At 37.2% G+C, this 16,835-nt stretch overlaps 1 long non-coding RNA gene across 2 annotated transcripts in view; it reads right to left on the bottom strand.

The window, feature by feature from the left end:
• Positions 1-9,494: 9,494 nt before the first annotated feature.
• LOC125962814 (uncharacterized) overlaps positions 9,495-16,835 on the bottom strand; it is a 36,431-nt gene continuing 29,090 nt past the window's right edge. For both annotated transcript variants that reach the window (XR_007474564.1, XR_007474563.1), the window contains exon 6: positions 9,495-9,645. This is a non-coding gene — a long non-coding RNA (uncharacterized LOC125962814). The remainder of the gene's footprint in view (positions 9,646-16,835) is intronic.

A 16,835-nucleotide genomic window follows, 5' to 3' on the forward strand; every position in this document is an offset into this window, starting at 1 on the left:
TCCAATTATAACATTTAAAAATTGATTCTGGTACACAATTTAAAACCCACCATTTAATATTTTTACTTGTGTCCTTGACAGTAAAGTGATACATTTTAATGTTTTTTTCTATTCCAAATCTTTTTTTTCAATAATTGTATTTCAATGCAATCTTAAAAACTGAAAAATTTTGGAGGTATCATTATTAACTAATTAATTTAAAGAGCTTACAAAAGTTATAAGCAAAAAAGACAAAATCAGAGAAGTCATTAAAATAAAAATCAAAACATTTGTAAGACACTTAGATGGATTTATAAATTCTTATGTTTTAAAATTCCAACTGATAATAGGCAGGACAGAATAAAATATATGCTGAAGTATCTTCTTGTCTTCAGTAGCATCTTCCTTACTAAAATTAGTTACAGTAAACTATATAGAGAATATATTTATACATTTTGAAAACTGGCTTCTGATTCAATGACTAAATAGTATAGTTGATTTGGAAGTATTTGAGAAATATGTCTGCAACAGAATCGATTCCAAGTACATTTCATTTATAGGTTTTTTTCCTGTGCACCTTTGCAGAAAATCAATTAACCGTGTATATGTGAGTATCCTTGTACTTTGCAGCAGAGAGCTCTTGCATGTATTTTGTAGGATTTCCACCTATGTATTTAATTTTTGTGGTGTAGTTGTGAATGGTACTATTAAAATTCAACTTTCAAGTTTTCATTTCTAAAATATAGAAATAGTATTGCTTTTTGTATATTTAACTTGTGTTCTGGAGACCTTGTTAAACTCATTTATTTGTTGAGGTAGCTTCTTAACAGATTGTGTGCAGTTCTATATGTTGATAATTATGTCTGAGAACAGGGTTTTTAAATCTCTTCTTTTCCAGTCTTTTAATTTGACTTGTTTGCTTAACGAAGGTTTTTAATAATAAGATTTTAATAATTAAGTGAGAATCCTTTTTGCTATAATGCTATATGTATCATAGAAAATTGTCTTTGTGTTATCACCTCAAAATAAACAGTTTTATCATCATTATTTAATTTTTAACTGAATTTAAGTAGCATTCATAAAGTACCAGATCTTCCACCTTTAATTTCACCCTGTAAATTAGCTGTTCCTCCCAACCCCATCCCCATTCTGAGCTTCCTCTGGTCATGCCCCTCCCCACGGGACAAGGTGTCTACAGGGACAATTGGAAATAACCACACCAAATACCACTCCTCAGATACCGGAGGAGTATACACACAGAATCTTTACAGAATATATACAGAATCTTTTAAAGCTGTTCTTGTGATTATGTTGCATAGTTAGTGAAAAGTAATGAGAACATAATCACAAAACCAATTTCAAGAGATTCACATTATTGTTATTATATTTCTCTCAAGAAAGTTTATCATATTCAGTGTTTATAGTATTTTTTCTTTTGATGTATGTATATGTCTATCTTTTCTCAGTGGTTGACTGCAAACTCATTGAGAGGAGAATTGTGAATCACTCATCTAGGTATCATCTAAACCATACTGCAGGTTAAATGTTTATTGAATATATGTTTTTCCCATAAAAGCTAGGAAATGTGAAATTGAGATTTTCAAAAGCCAAAGAGCTACAATATATGTTATATGAAGTTGAGAGTTTCCTTTCATTTATCTTAAGACATATTCTTTAGTGATGCCAGATACTGGAAAGGCAAGCTACAGCCTCTCCACACCTGATTGTAGTTTTATTCATAACCAATATGAATTTAATCAGCATTCAGTAATTCCTTGTTTTAGAAATCCAGAACTTGTTAGCATGTTTTCTTGTGGTGAACTATTTCGTATTCTTTAAGCCTCCAAATTAAGTGCATTTTAAGATGTAGACAGTGACATGGAAATACACCTAAGACTATAATTGGTAGTAAAATAACACAGTTGTATCTGTTTGCATGTAAATTACTGCTATTATGAGTTATGGTGCTTCCTGAAATTGTAAAATAATAGTTGGGTTATAATTTTAGTAGACAGTAACTATTGCTGCCCCTGAGTATTCATTACAGATACCAACTACTTATTCGAAGGGTATGGCTTCTTACTTAAAAGTGTACCAACCTGACAAGCACATCTGACAGCATGTAAGTATTTATTAGAAAACTAGGCACCAGATCTACATGCTTCACTCTGTTAGGACAAATCTATAGCATTTCAGTTTGTTTAAAATTCATTTTAAAAGTGGCATAGACATTAAAAGTGTCTTTGGATCACCATACATAGCATAATGAGAATTATTAAATCAACCATCCCTGACCTTCTCCCTGAAAATAATATTGTATTTTTTGTATACCAATATTTTGAAAATGGTGAATTTTGTTTTATAGCAGTATCAATAGTACATCTTGGTTCCAAATATAATTAGGGTTATAAAAAGTGCTAATTGGCATATACTCACGCCAAGAAATCATCATTTGGGCTTGGTTATATTTGTTTTGAAGTTCTCATGCCTTGATGACCTCCAGGGCATTAAAACATCATTTCTGGTGCCTATTTAAAGAAATAATGATTTCAGTAATTTTTGTCATATTAATATGCAAATTAATCAAAAACATTGTAACGAAATCACTTAAGGTACTGTTAGTTTATTATTTCTTTGTGGAATTTCCATTTACATTTTGCCTTAAACTATAGAAAAATTATTATGACAAATAATGGTTTTAAATTTTATATCTTATTTGGTTTATATATAATATGCAGTGGAAGTACAGATTCTGTAATGGTCTTGCTTTCAGAAATGGATAAAGTTAACTATTTTAAGATTAAAGGATGGATAATTTAGAAGAGAAAAATAAGTGGTATAAAAAAACAGATTTGCTAAAAACTCTCCAGAAAAAGAATATTCTTCAAAAGTATGATTTTATTAAGGCTATCCTTCTAATCAAATAAGATGGAGACACATACTACGCCAAATAATGAAGCTGCTTAAGATTAAGTAGAAAGTTGCTCAGAAAAATCTCAAGGTGACACTCAGCTCTTATTTCTTTTCCAAGGACTGCCTGAGCGGGACCTGCAGCCCGTGCTGACTGCAATACAGGCCTCATGACCATGATTGATTGAAGGAGGAGGGTGCTCTTTATCCAAATGGGGCCAGTGGATGACTTTTTCAATGGAATTTTTAAATGGGGTCAGTTTATGACAAATATTAGATTATGGGGTGTTGACTTGAGGCAATGGGAGTCCTGTAGGAGCAGCTGTGATTATTCATGAATAACCAAAGCAGAGGAACTGCAGAGAAAGAGGGGAAGACTCCTGAAGATTCCTGAAATAAGAGGGTTGAGGTCCCAGATTGTGACAGTCCCAGGTGTGGTTCATTTAGACTTAAATTTTATGATACCTTTAAATATTCCTAAGAAGTATACTTTTTTTTCCCCCCAGTTTAAACTTGTTCAAGTGGCTTCTTTTCCTTGAAACCAAGGATTATTGATTAAGACTTTTCTTCACTCAGTTTAATCATCCTCCTACCATAGATTCAGCAAATATTTCATTTTGGCATATATCTTACAAATGCATTGTAATTGAGATAGTGTTGTAGTTGATAAGAAAATTAATACGTTACATAATATTAGAAATGCATCTATTCTAGGGCTTCCCTGGTGGCGCAGTGGTTGAGAGTCCGCCTGCCGATGTAGGGGACACGGGTTCGTGCCCCGGTCCGGGAAGATCCCACATGCCGCGGAGCGCCTGGGCCCGTGAGCCATGGCCGCTGAGCCTGCGCGTCCGGAGCCTGTGCTCCGCAACGGGAGAGGCCACAACAGTGAGAGGCCCGCGTACCGCAAAAAAAAAGAAAAAAGAAATGCATCTATTCTAGTAACTTAATTTTACAGATGAATATAAAAACAAAAAAATGTTTAAAACATTGTACCAAATCATACAGATGGGTGGCAAAAATAACTGGAATTAAACATGAAATGGTAGTGAGTATCAGGAAATCTGGGTTTAACTCCAAGCTTTACAGAAAGTTATTTAGAAAAATTTATTAACAGAATACTGATTTAGAAAATATAAACCCTTGTGAATATTCTTCAATTGTATTATTCTATGACTTAACGGGCAAGTGCTCTCAATCATGTAATTTTTTTTCGGTTGATACCTATGTAGTCTTATTGGTGGTGAACCAGTAAACGTACAAGAACTGGTTCTCTCTAAAAAAATGTGTGCATATACATACATATTTTTAGTGTAAATTGTATTAATATAAAGCTTTTTAATACATGATTCAAATAATATAATATGCAGTATTCTTTACTGCCATTTTCGTATAGCCAGCTGATTCTCACAGAATGCTCTTATTGATTTTGCTGAATTTTTGCATCACCAGCCCACCACCTATAGTTGCAATTGATGAAAAACTGTCATTCCAAAATGAAAGTTATTTGATACTTTCATTTAAATTAATGAGTGAGAAAAAAGAAACGACGAAGACGTTGAAAATACGAACTCAACAATGAAATGAATAGCTTCTTTTCTGATTTGGAAAACAAGTTTTCAGAAAATGAAGGAATATTTCCTCAAATTTTTAAACTGTTCTCCATGCAATGGCTACAGACGCAATACACTTTTACACCTAAATTGCCTTATTAATATTTTCTACATCACTTTCTGAAGTTTAGACAATTTCTGTTTTGTTTGGTTGAAACAATAACTCAAGGCCTGATCTGTAAAGCTTTCTGACTGCTGTGATATAAATATTTCCATTATCTGATTTCAAGCTGTGCAGCATTACTGAAGGCGACGTTTAGAAGAGATGCACGGTAGCATATTACACAGTATTCCCACACTAGACATAAATAACCTCATAACGTATACTAGCAAACTGATTATGAAATAGTGAGTTTTGAGTATTTATTACTTCTATTTTTAAGATAATAATTTTATATAATTTAACTTTCAAGTAATGTCAGTATTTAACAACTTTTTCACACAAATTCCTGAAGATTTAACAATGGGCTCCCATGAGCCATTAGGAACTCGCTCCAACACACCTCCAGGACTCATGTATGATAAATAATAACTGTAAGGTCAGACACAGATGTTCTAAGAAAGTTACATCTAATTTGATACGGATAGGATTGCCTATCAGAATATTTAACTGGTGTGTGTTTGGTACCAGCCTACATTCATGTAACAGCCCTGCTGTATAACCAGCCAGCTACCAGCTCTGGATAAGACTGTTCAAAGGAGGAGGAGATTATGCTGTATAATGAAGAGGACCTACAGCTTAGGAGCAACTTGAACATAAGTAAAAACTCAGAGGCAGGAATAAGAAGGTATCTTGAGCTGATATGAGTGGGAAGTATGCACTGGGGACTATGCCACAGAGGTCTGAGAACGTGGGTTCAGGCACTGCTTGGAAGGCGGTGCAGTCAGTGAAGATTTTAATCAGCTCATTTGAAGTACTCAGAGCTGAAGAAGCAAATGGGAATCAACAGTTCCTATGTCCTCAAAGAACTCAGAGCTTCAGTGAGCCAGGGGAACTCTCTGCCGCAGATCAAATCCAACACATCCTGGCTGAGGGCAGAAATGTCCATGAACGATGTACTATGGGAGGACGGGATGTCAGGTAATTAAATTTTCAGGGGGATTATGGAAGATATTGCCTGATGAACAGCTATCTAAATTGGGTGACAGATAAGTTTGATAAAAGAAGAGGGTTCAGTGTCATTAAAAGCAAAGTGCAAAAGAAGAAAATGTGCGAAGGGAGAGAGTTTCAAAGCAATTCAATGGGGCAGAAACGGAGAAGGGTTACAAGGTTAGTGGCTGGATATTTAGGTGGAAATGGGAGTCAAACTGTGAAAGGCTGAGGAGTTTGGATTTTATCCTGTGGGAAAGAGGATTTGAGCTTTTAAAAACTGAAGCAGTTTCGCTTCTTAAAATAGTAAATTTGATGGCTAGGTGTGGGAAGATCCTAATGTCGACGAGGCTATTGTAATAATGTAAATGAGATGCCGAGGTGCAGGACGCAGGCAGTAACAGGTGAGGAGGCGCCACTGGGGAGCGATGCTCTAAGGAACTGAACCTGAACTGATGGCTAACTTTTGCAGGGAATGAGAAAGAGTGACACTGAGCCTAGAATGGCTAGTTTTAAAGAGTAGGTAGATGGTCATGCCATTTAGAAAATACAGGAGGGCAGAGGGGGTTTGTGAGAGAGCAGTAATATTTTGTGCTTTCATTGGTGGAGCTCTAGGTGCTGGCTGGACAGAAGATGGACCTGTTCAGAGAGGTGCATTTCGGGTCCAGATGTGTGTAAATAGCTGAGGTGCTGGCACAGATGCGAGGGCCATTTCAGTTAAAGCCAAGAAGAAGATGTCGGATACAATGAACTGTGCCTTTCAACTTATCAACCAGATCCTAGATGACCACTGATGAGAGTCCCAAGAGCAGAGTGTGAAACTGGGGATTAATAATTTAAAATATGAGTGGGAGCTGAGGAAGTGGAAACACAGCCTCTTTCAAGCAGCTTGGTGGGGAAATAATGGAAGAAGACAGAGACAGCTTGAGGAAAAGAGCGCTGCATGGCTGGGTGAGGCCAATGTTTCTATGTCTTCGGGACTTGGTGGATCCACCTGTGACAATATTTTTGTACAGGAACTGTCACCTCAAGTTGTACTTTATGCGACAATTATGACAGCCCTTTGTAAGATGAACATGACAACTGTACATTAAAACAAATATATTCAGAGATGATAAAATGTTAACCTATGATTTCTTTTTAGCACCTTACTTCACTGATGGTGAAGTGTGGAGTGTTATTCTTTTCATTACGTAAGTCTATGCCAGTCCTGTAGGAGAGATCTATCAGTTAAGTGGGGGCAACTAAGAAGGACTCATCTGTAAGAAATCCCAGGTGAGGGAGAGAAAAGACATGAACTACTAACACCAAGGTTAAATGGTTCTAATCTAAACAATGACCCTTTCATCTGTGCAGCAGCATGGAAATCACAGAAAAACAAAGAGACACGGCTTCATCACCAAACCTCTCAGACTTAGCAGTTTGAGAAAAAGGCAGGCTCAGGATCCACCAGAACACATAAAATACATGTTGGAGGAACTAAAAATTTGCTAAATGATAGATTATAGTTTTAACTTTCTCTCTATATATACACAGACATATATATGTGTTTATGTGTATATATGTGTATATATATATATGTCTCTGTGTGTGTATATACACATATAAACACAATTTGAATGTTGGAAATATAACAAGAGTAAAGCATTCAGGCCAAATCCTTTGCATTTTTGACTATTACAAGAATGTATATTTGGCTTTAAGACTTTTGGTAGAGAACTAAACATACATAAACCTCCTGAATAATGCCATGCAAATTGCCTCACAGCTACCTTTAGAGACTTTTTTATTGCCGTTGTGTGTTCCTTTGTTGACCAGAGTCTTTTAAACTTCTAGTACTGTGGTGAGAACTGATTCAATTAACATTCAAAAGACGCTAAGGTTTTGTGAGGAAAGTACACTTCAAATATTTGCAGTTCTCCAAATTTTAAGTGTGGAAATAGTTATTTTATTTTACTTATTTTATTTCTAAATAATACCTCTATTGAGATCCATGTGTTTCCTCTGTACATCTTTATACAAAACCATGTCGGGGAATTCCCAGGTGGTCCAGTGGTTAGAACTCTGTGCTCTCACTGCTTCCTGAGGGCCCAGGTTTGATCCCTGGTCGGGAACTAAAATCCCACAAGCCAGGCAGTACAGCCAAAAGAAAAAAAAAAGACAAAAAAAAACCCGTGTCTCTTTGATGTCCATGTTTACCTGAAAATTAAATTTTCAACCAATTCATAAGAAGTATTTATGGTGACTAGAGAGCCCTGGAGGTTTGATAATATGATTTTCGCATGCCTATGAAAACACAGTGATCATATGGATATATAAGTAAGCAATTCTGGCCTTTAGTTTGGCCTATGATTTTTAAGATGCCAAATCATCAATTACATAATATCAAGAATGGTTATTACACTCTCACCAGCTCTATAACTTACAAACATACAATTTGTGCTTTGACAAAATTATAGCTTGTTAGTTGTCAAATAATTATTGAAACCACTTGGACAGGGGTGGGTGCTTCCCTGGTGGCGCAGTGGTTAAGAATCCGCCTGCCAGTGCAGGGGACACGGGTTCGAGCCCTGGTCCGGGAAGATCCCACATGCCGCGGAGCAACTAAGCCCGTGCACCACAACTACTGAGCCTGCGCTCTAGAGCCCGCGAACCACAACTACTGAGCCCGCGAGCCACAACTACTGAAGCCTGAGTGCCTAGAGCCCGTGCTCCGCAACAAGAGAAGCCACTGTAATGAGAAGCCCGTGCACTACAATGAAGGCCCAATGCAGCCAAAATAAATAGATAAATTAATTAATTTAGAAAAAAGAACAAACACTAGGGCTCTAATTGATACCCACAATTTTGTATTTCATCCACTATGGGGTCCCCTTATGAATTTTTCAGAACTGTGGTCAGCTAACATTAGTTCTTTAAAATTATGGTAGTAAAAGGAAAACAAACTGTTTCTATCATGTAGATAGCTATTTTTTTGTAGTCATTTATTGAAAACTAAATATTTTATCAAGTATTCCACCAACAGTAGGTTGTCAGACTCAAATCAAATACACGTACGTTTTATGCCAAAGTTTAAAACCTATGTAGCTTTGGCTAAAGCAAATGCTAAATGAGATAACAGGAAGATCAGAGTAAAGGGGGAATATGCTGTTCTAAAGTGAAGCTTGCCTTTATTGGGCTGATCATAGTTTAAGTTGCAATGTTCGACTGGAATAGAAAACCTAGTCTTACTTTAGTCTCTGTTCTCTAAAATATTCAGATGAGGATAAGCTGGAGGGGTCTCAGGAAAGGACTTTACAGAGATCTCAGTATATATTTGTGTAGTGTTGATGCCGGAAACTAAGACACCCACAAGGGAAAAGAATAGGACCAACCCTCCAGGGAGAGGGACGGCAATTGCCAGACAGGAAATCAGAACCTTAGCTAAACCTCCTGGATTTCAAGAGCAGGTTTCATTTTCACCAGAAGGACTGCAACTCACTTATACTATATATATGAGACTTAGGGCAGAGAGCCAATTTCAGATGAAATTTACTTTTGTAAATTTGGTTCCTGGTGTGTTGCCAGGCTAAACTAATTAGGCGAAGCTGAGCCCATAGAAAGCTGGAAGGACATACAATTGGGAGGAGGTGAAGAAGTCAAGGACAAACACAAAGCTAACTACCTAAACTGTGATAGAGTTTGGGCGCAGAAAACTGTAAGAAATTAATGAGCTTTTTACAGAGAGCGTTGAGGGATAAACAGGTATCAGACCATTTGTGACACCATGATTATAATTATTCCCAATTATTTACTACCCCATTCCCTGAAGAGGATTATTTATCAATTGCGTGGCCTGGATCAGCAGTGCCTTCCAGCAGGGGGTGGGAAGAGTGCATTTACTTAAGCCACGGACCTGGCCATGTGCTTTCTCTTGGTGAGTGATGTGACAGGATGTCAATTCCAAACAAAAGCATTGAGAGCCACTGTAGGTTTTATCCAACTCTGTTGTTTTGTTTTTTGTTTTTAATCTGCCACAAGGCAGCATGTCACAATATGGAGTAATTCCTTTTCATCCTGAAATGAAGAAAAAAGTGGAGTATAAGCAGATCTGTCAACAACTTCAGCCAACGTTAGAGGAATAAATATGTGCTGGTGTCAGTCACTGATACTTTGGGGTGGTTTATTAACACAGCAAGGCTGAGTAGTTCAGAAATTGTCCATGAAGTGAAGCACTGCTACGTAGAAAAAACAACGTATGTGCTATTGGCTCCGGGGCTGTGCTATGGGCATGAAGTAAACTATAATTGAAGGATGGAAAATGGCAACTCATTTTGTGTATTGATGAAATTTTATGTATTAATGAAATTGGTAACAGTGTTTTCTACAATAACATTTAAGCCATTTAAGGTACGTAATTAACTTGTGACTCTTGGCAAAAGGGATAAGACACAGAACTTTATGAAGAGTTCTTTTGTTATTGGCTGGATTTAAGAAAACAAAGATGAAAACAGAAGAGAACTCACTAGTTAGCAAGGAGTAAAAGAGGAATAAGACAATGTAGACAACTAAGGACTTGCAGGGTTGAAAAGCTCAACTGTTTCTAATAGGCTACCAATAAGTGATAAAACTTGGAAGTACTCTAACCAGTTAAGACTAATTAACCCAGAGCAAAGACCAAATTAAGACACAGATTCACCTTCCCATGGGAAAGTAGAGAGTTCCTATGAAAATTTTCATAAGCCAAAATAGTATAAAGTGAAGAAGCAATTACGTTAGAACACATGTTTGCTAATGGATGCACAGAATAAACTATGACAAAGCACAGATGCTCATGGACAGTTCAAGGCTCTGGCAGCTTGATGCTGAGATGCTAAGCGTGGTTCCCTGGGAAGAAGCTCGCCGGGGCCGTGCTGGCTGCTCTGGGTGTGCACTGTCTCTGGAACAGCTCACTGCAAAACACAGATGAAAAGCTGTTTTCCCTTTTCCCCTTTTTTTGTAAAAGCTAAAATCCTCTTCAGATTTTTCTGTTAGTGAAAACACGTACCAATATAAAAAAACAAGTCTTTTGTAAAAGCAAAGTGGCCTACGGCAAACTTTCCAGAAGCAGGGGATACCTATAATTGTCATCTTGCTCTTGTTTAAAAAGTCTGAATAGATTATGGTAGCTACAGATAAATCATTTCAGTTGAACAAAATATGTCTCAGAAAACATACCAAGGGTGGCTTCAGAGTGAAGTCTGATAAACTCAACGTGGCTTTAAGTAAAGACAAGGCAGAAGAAGAGCGTCAGGGGCTGCCTCAGAAAACACCGTGAACCTACACAGGAAATGATTGGAAAAAGAATGGATATTTGTATATGTATAACGGAATCACTTTGCTCAATACCTGCAACTAACACAACATTGTAAATCAACTATACTCCGATATAAAATAAAAATTAAATTAAAAAAAGGCACTGTGAGTATGCCGGTTTGCACATGGAAATGACTGGAATCAAACAGATGAAAAGTCAAGTTATAAAGAGGGATGCACTGTCAAAAGAACCGCCAACATGAATTAAACGAGACTGTGACCATTTGAGGTGTGTAACAGCTTTGTAGAGATGTGTAGCTTCCGAAAGTGGTAAGCGAGCTGTTCAAGCACAGACGAAGGTGTGCTCTTCAATGCCCTCTTCAGAGATAACCAAGTTTAATTGTATAATAAATAAAAATTGTCCAGGAAGTAGAGCTGAGAGCCACTGAGAAGAACAGATTGGAGGGCTTCCAGGAAGCAAGATTAGGTCATAATCAAGAAATATTTTATGTTCCTTGAAAAACCTGGCCAACAGAATTCCAGAATTACTATGGGCCACTGATCACCATATGCCACTCATTTGTCCCATTTCTGAGTAACACTGTTAATTGTGGGTATCTGACCCTTATTCCTCTATCATCATTGAGTAGATAGAAATCAGAATGCAGAGCGAGTATGTGTGTCTGTGTGTGCGCGCACGCGTGTGTGCGTGTGTGTGCGTGTGTTCACGTACCACCAAAATTTAACAAGCCAGGTTTGGACCTGCAATAGTGATTATCAACACGTTTTGAAATTTGAATCTGATTGTCATGACTGCATTGGATTTTGTCATATCTTCCTTGGGAAGGGGTTGGCAATATTTAGCACCTGGAAAAAAGAGAAGCGAATGTTTGTGACTAAGATGATAGACATTGATCTTTGCACTATTGTTTTCTTTGTTTTCCTCTTCCTTTTAAGTGGATAATGCATCACTGTGTTGTTCTACAACCACCATGCCTTCTGGGGGAAGGAATATACTTCTCTACCCGTGAACATGAACCTGGCCACTTGGCTTACTTGGCTCATAAATGTGTGAGCAGAACGACCAATACAGCAGTTCTTCAAGGAGCTTTAGCTTTAAGTCATGGTGTACTGGCTTCAGGATCTCTTGCTTTTTTTTCCTCTTCCAGCAGAAGACCATACCCCATATGGGGGGCAGCTTCTCCAGTCTAGATCATGAAATGAAAGAGAAATGGGGAACTACCACTGACTCAAAACTCGTATGGAATGACAGCAAGAAATAAACCTTTGAAGATATTCTGGTCATTTGTTACTGCAGCAAAAATGACAAATAAGACAGTATAATAAGATACATTGTTAGCTTTTGAGAACACTGTTGATTAAATGAGGTATAAAAGAATTTTCCAGGGGCTTCCCTGGTGGCACAGTGGTTGAGGGTCTGCCTGCCGATGCAGGGGACGCGAGTTCGTGCCTCGCTCCGGGAAGATCCCACATGCCGCGGAGCGGCTGGGCCCGTGAGCCACGGCCGCTGAGCCTGCGCGTCCGGAGCCTGTGCTCCGCAACGGGAGAGGCCACAACAGTGAGAGGCCCGTGTACCGCAAAAAAAAAAAAAAAAAGAAGAATTTTCCTTGAAATACTAAGGGAATTCACACATTAGTTTTTTATTTTGAATTTGTAGGCTTCCAGATAGCCCCAGAAATTAAAAAAAAGAAAGTATTTGAGATGGTGAGTTTGAACAAATAGAATATTCCACACAAATAAAGCCTCAAGTTATCCTAGATTTGTGATACAAAAACTGCACATGAAAAATAAGCATGCTAATGCTCTATAGGTAAAACTACTGGCCAAGGCTTTCATCTTATAATTAATGAATACATTTCTGAAATAATTGTTTGGAAGCCCAGATAATAAACTAACAATGCTGAATAGAGAAGAAATGGAGGGATATGGTAGGTATAAGCAAAAGCAGCTAGGTACTAAAGCACTCTTCCTGGAAAATGTTCTGTAATTGCCCAAAGTACTTGCTTAAGAACACAAAAAAAGCATATTTAATTACAGAATACTTACGACTTCCATTTAAGACTACTTTTAATTAGAAAATCACTCGTTCTTTAAAAATTTTACAGATATGCTATGTATAAGTTAACTTTTTATATTTATCTAGTCATTTAAAAATCTTTGATATGTTTTGAAATAATAAGACCCTGTAGCTGTTCTGTACTTTAAAATTATGAAGCACATAAACAAATATCACTAAATGTGACACCTGTTGCACCCTGGAGTAGAAGGATGAATGTACGTTGTTATTTCAGCTTTCCAGAATGAGAACCTAAGGCTCATTAAGATGACAGTACTTGCCTAAGCTCCCATGACGAACAAGAGTTGGAAATGAAGACACTTACCCATATGCAGACTTTAAGACCGGCGTTTTTTCCTTAATATTAGTATTCTTTTCTCATACTAAAGTTAAGTTTCTTCTTGGAAGAAAGTTTTTTTTTTCCCTTACTATACGTCATTATTTTCATTACTTCCTTCCTACCTCTCCCTCTTTTTTTCCCTCCCTCTCTCCTTCCCTTCCTCCTTTCATCAAGGGATTAGCTTCCACCATGGCCTCGGCACCAGGGTGGTTGCTAAAGAAACATAGATGGATAAAAGCTTTCTTTGTCTTCAGGAATCATAAAGTTATAAGGATGGACTTAAAGTAACTACTAGAGTGTCAGACTCTATGAAACAAGCATGCATACATAACTATGGCAGCACACAAAACGTATAACCCAGTTACAGTTGGTATTTGAGGAAGGCTTTCAGAAGGCAATGTCAGCTAAACCATAATTTAATAGGATCATGAAAGAAATGGGACAAGAGTAAATGCGGTGCAAGTCAAAAGGGCAGCAGGTGAAAAGACAAGAAATCCAAAAGATGTGCACGTACTGTGTTTTGCAAGCAGGTGTATGACCTAAATTACATTGGAAAAATAGGCATGGTGAGAGGTTAGAATGTAAATGTAGATGGGATCAGATTATGACATTTAGATTTTGTTTTGACGGCAATGGGGCACATTTACATGATTACATGACTGAAAGATTAATGACATGTGCCGTTTTTGGAAGGAGTGTAACTCTTATATAGTTTCTATCTCAGAAATATAGTCTCCTTAACCTGCAGTGACCCCCTGTCTTCCAATACAACTAGTTCATAACCCAGTTGTGTGTGGGTGTGTATCCTCAATACAAGATTTTGTTAATTCATAATAGACATATTTCACACTACAGATTGTTCACCAGTAAGAAATTAAAAATATCTAAAGTAAATGCCAAGTCAATCTTAAAAGGTACTTTTAATGACTTCCATTATCCTTCCATAATGACGCTGAATGTCATCATTTCATCTTATATTTTATCCATAGTTTATTCTCCTATTTTCCTAGTTGTTTTTCTACCCATCATCATTTTTTTCAAAATAGATAACCCCAGCTGAGCCAAACCCCCATGGTTACTTGAGAATAGTATCCCTCTAGAAACCAAAAAAATATCCTAAATTTTTAAGTGGTATCTCCTGTGCCTAACACTTTTATTCTGCCTCTATCTTAGGATGTGATGAGCAGTGTTTCTTCAACTTGGAGTCAACTAGTATTTCCTGGGGAAAACAGACAGCCATCCATTCACACACATTAAATATTAGTATTTCTCACTGTAATACAAACACACACCCCAATGTGTACCACATGTAAACCTGGACATGGGTATTTGCCACAAAGTGGCAGTTTAAAGAGAGGGGAAACAATACGCCATTTTACTATTCTACTTGGTATCCTAGGGAGGAAAGTAGAGCGATAACATGCTATGCCCTGCACCTGGTAAAAGCATTCTGAAAGCTATAGTGGAGTTTTGGTTAAAGATATTCAGCAAATATGTGGGTATATGCAAATTAGTGATCCTAATAATAAATGATGAAATGTATACTTCCAAGTAGCTTAGATTCCAAAAGAAACAATCATATGAAGAGTGTAGTATGGGATAGAAGCAAAAACCTCTGTTTTAAGAAGATCATGACGGGGGCAGGGGGGTAAAGTCCTAGGACCGGAATGAACCATATTTTTAAAAATATTTCCTCTACATGAACTACGTAGAGGCACCTCCGTAATTCTGATAAACATAAATAAGTGCTATATTTGTTATAGTTTTAGTAGCAGCATATTCATGCATCACATGAATAAAGACCCTGAAATGCTTTATTTAATCAATAGGAAGAACCTGATAAAAGTCTACTAATTGCAGTGTCTCCTCACACCGGTGGTAGAGCTCTGTTTTAACTGTAATTCACTGTCATAATAGAACCTTCATGAAAACCTAGCAACTTTTCAGGGAAGCAGTTTGAAAGACTAAAGAGCTCCTAAAACTCATGATTTCTTTTTCTTCTTTTTATAAATTTATTTATTTATTTATTTTTGGCTGTGTTGGGTCTTCGTTGCTGCGCACAGGCTTTCTCTAGTTGCAGCGAGCAGGGGCTGCTCTTTGTTGAGGTGCGCGGGCTTCTCACTACGGTGGCCTCTCTTGTTGCGGAGCACGGGCTCTAGGTGCGCGGGCTCAGTAGTTGTGGCTCGCGGGCTTAGTTGCTCCGAGGCATGTGGGATCTTCCCGGACCAGGGCTCGAACCCGTGTCCCCTGCATTGGCAGGCGGATTCTTAACCACTGCGCCCCCAGGGAAGTCCCAACCCATGGTTTCTTAGGAGAAGAGAACATTACTCTAAGAAAACCATTTCCAAATTATTTGATATGCACCTGAAGTCTAGCAGCTGCCACCCAGCTCTCTGTGCCTGACAGCTTTTTGCAGTCAGCCTTGCATACAGAAACAAATAGTAGCAAGATATATCTCCTTATAAAATTTGATAGTTTCTTTTCCATAATATTTACTTTTCAAGCCAATGTAACTGACTGAAAAATTTACTTGCAATTCAGTCACATATTTCTGAGGAATGGAAAATATACTGACTGGCATGACATGCAATAAATCACAAACTATAACAAAATAGATGAAACTAAACAAAATGCTGTGAAGATGAACTACAGATCTCCCTGAAATATATAATCACATTTGTCCACAAAGTTTTTTATTCTATCCATGAGCTGGGAAGATATATGTAAAAATAAAACCTAATGGTGACCTTTACATAAATAAAATGCATTCCTCTTTAATATTTCCTGCATTCAAAAGAACCTACAAATCATAAAAGACGCTTGGTAGTTTTTATTTATTCATTTTTTATGTATTTTGCAACACTGCAGTCCTTCTCACAGCTTAAAAATTCCTGTGTTTTATACCACTTATGTGCCTGGTCACTCAAATTGACAGACATATCCCAAAGCAGATTTTTTGCAGTGAGCGGAATAAGGATGGAAATAAAAATCTATCTACCAGAAGAATTGATTCCTAATGGAAAGAAAAAATCCTCTCTGTCCTTAGTGCTGTCCATTGACTGATAAATCATAGATCAAAATCCTACCTATAAAATATTGAAGGAAAACCTCTTCAGACCCAGACTAGTGCTTTAATGACTTGTGCATACTAAAGACAATTTGAATCGAAGATAAATTCAGAAAGATATCCCAGGATCCAATTTTCTCCAAGCCAAAGGCCATCTGCTCAGTCTATAATCCTGATTGAGTTGTGTGTGTATGTGTGTGTGTGTGTGTGTGTGCATGTGCATTCACGTGTAGAGGAAGAAAAAGAGAAAGAGACGTGCTCATGCCATGTTGCATATCAATTTCTCTAGGAAAATAAGTATCGGTGTTATACGGAATACATTTGTGTATTTTTCAATAGATAAAACATTAAGGGAGTAAATTAATAGATTTCAGAATGTAAACCAAATATAAAAGTCATTAGTTTTTAACAGGTCCTCTGTTTTATAATACTAAGCTAAATCAGCATACAAAAACTATTTTAACATAATGCCCATTAATCTATGAAGA

Source organism: Orcinus orca, chromosome 21 (assembly GCF_937001465.1).
Source record: "Orcinus orca chromosome 21, mOrcOrc1.1, whole genome shotgun sequence".
Classification (NCBI taxonomy): Eukaryota; Metazoa; Chordata; class Mammalia; order Artiodactyla; family Delphinidae; genus Orcinus; species Orcinus orca.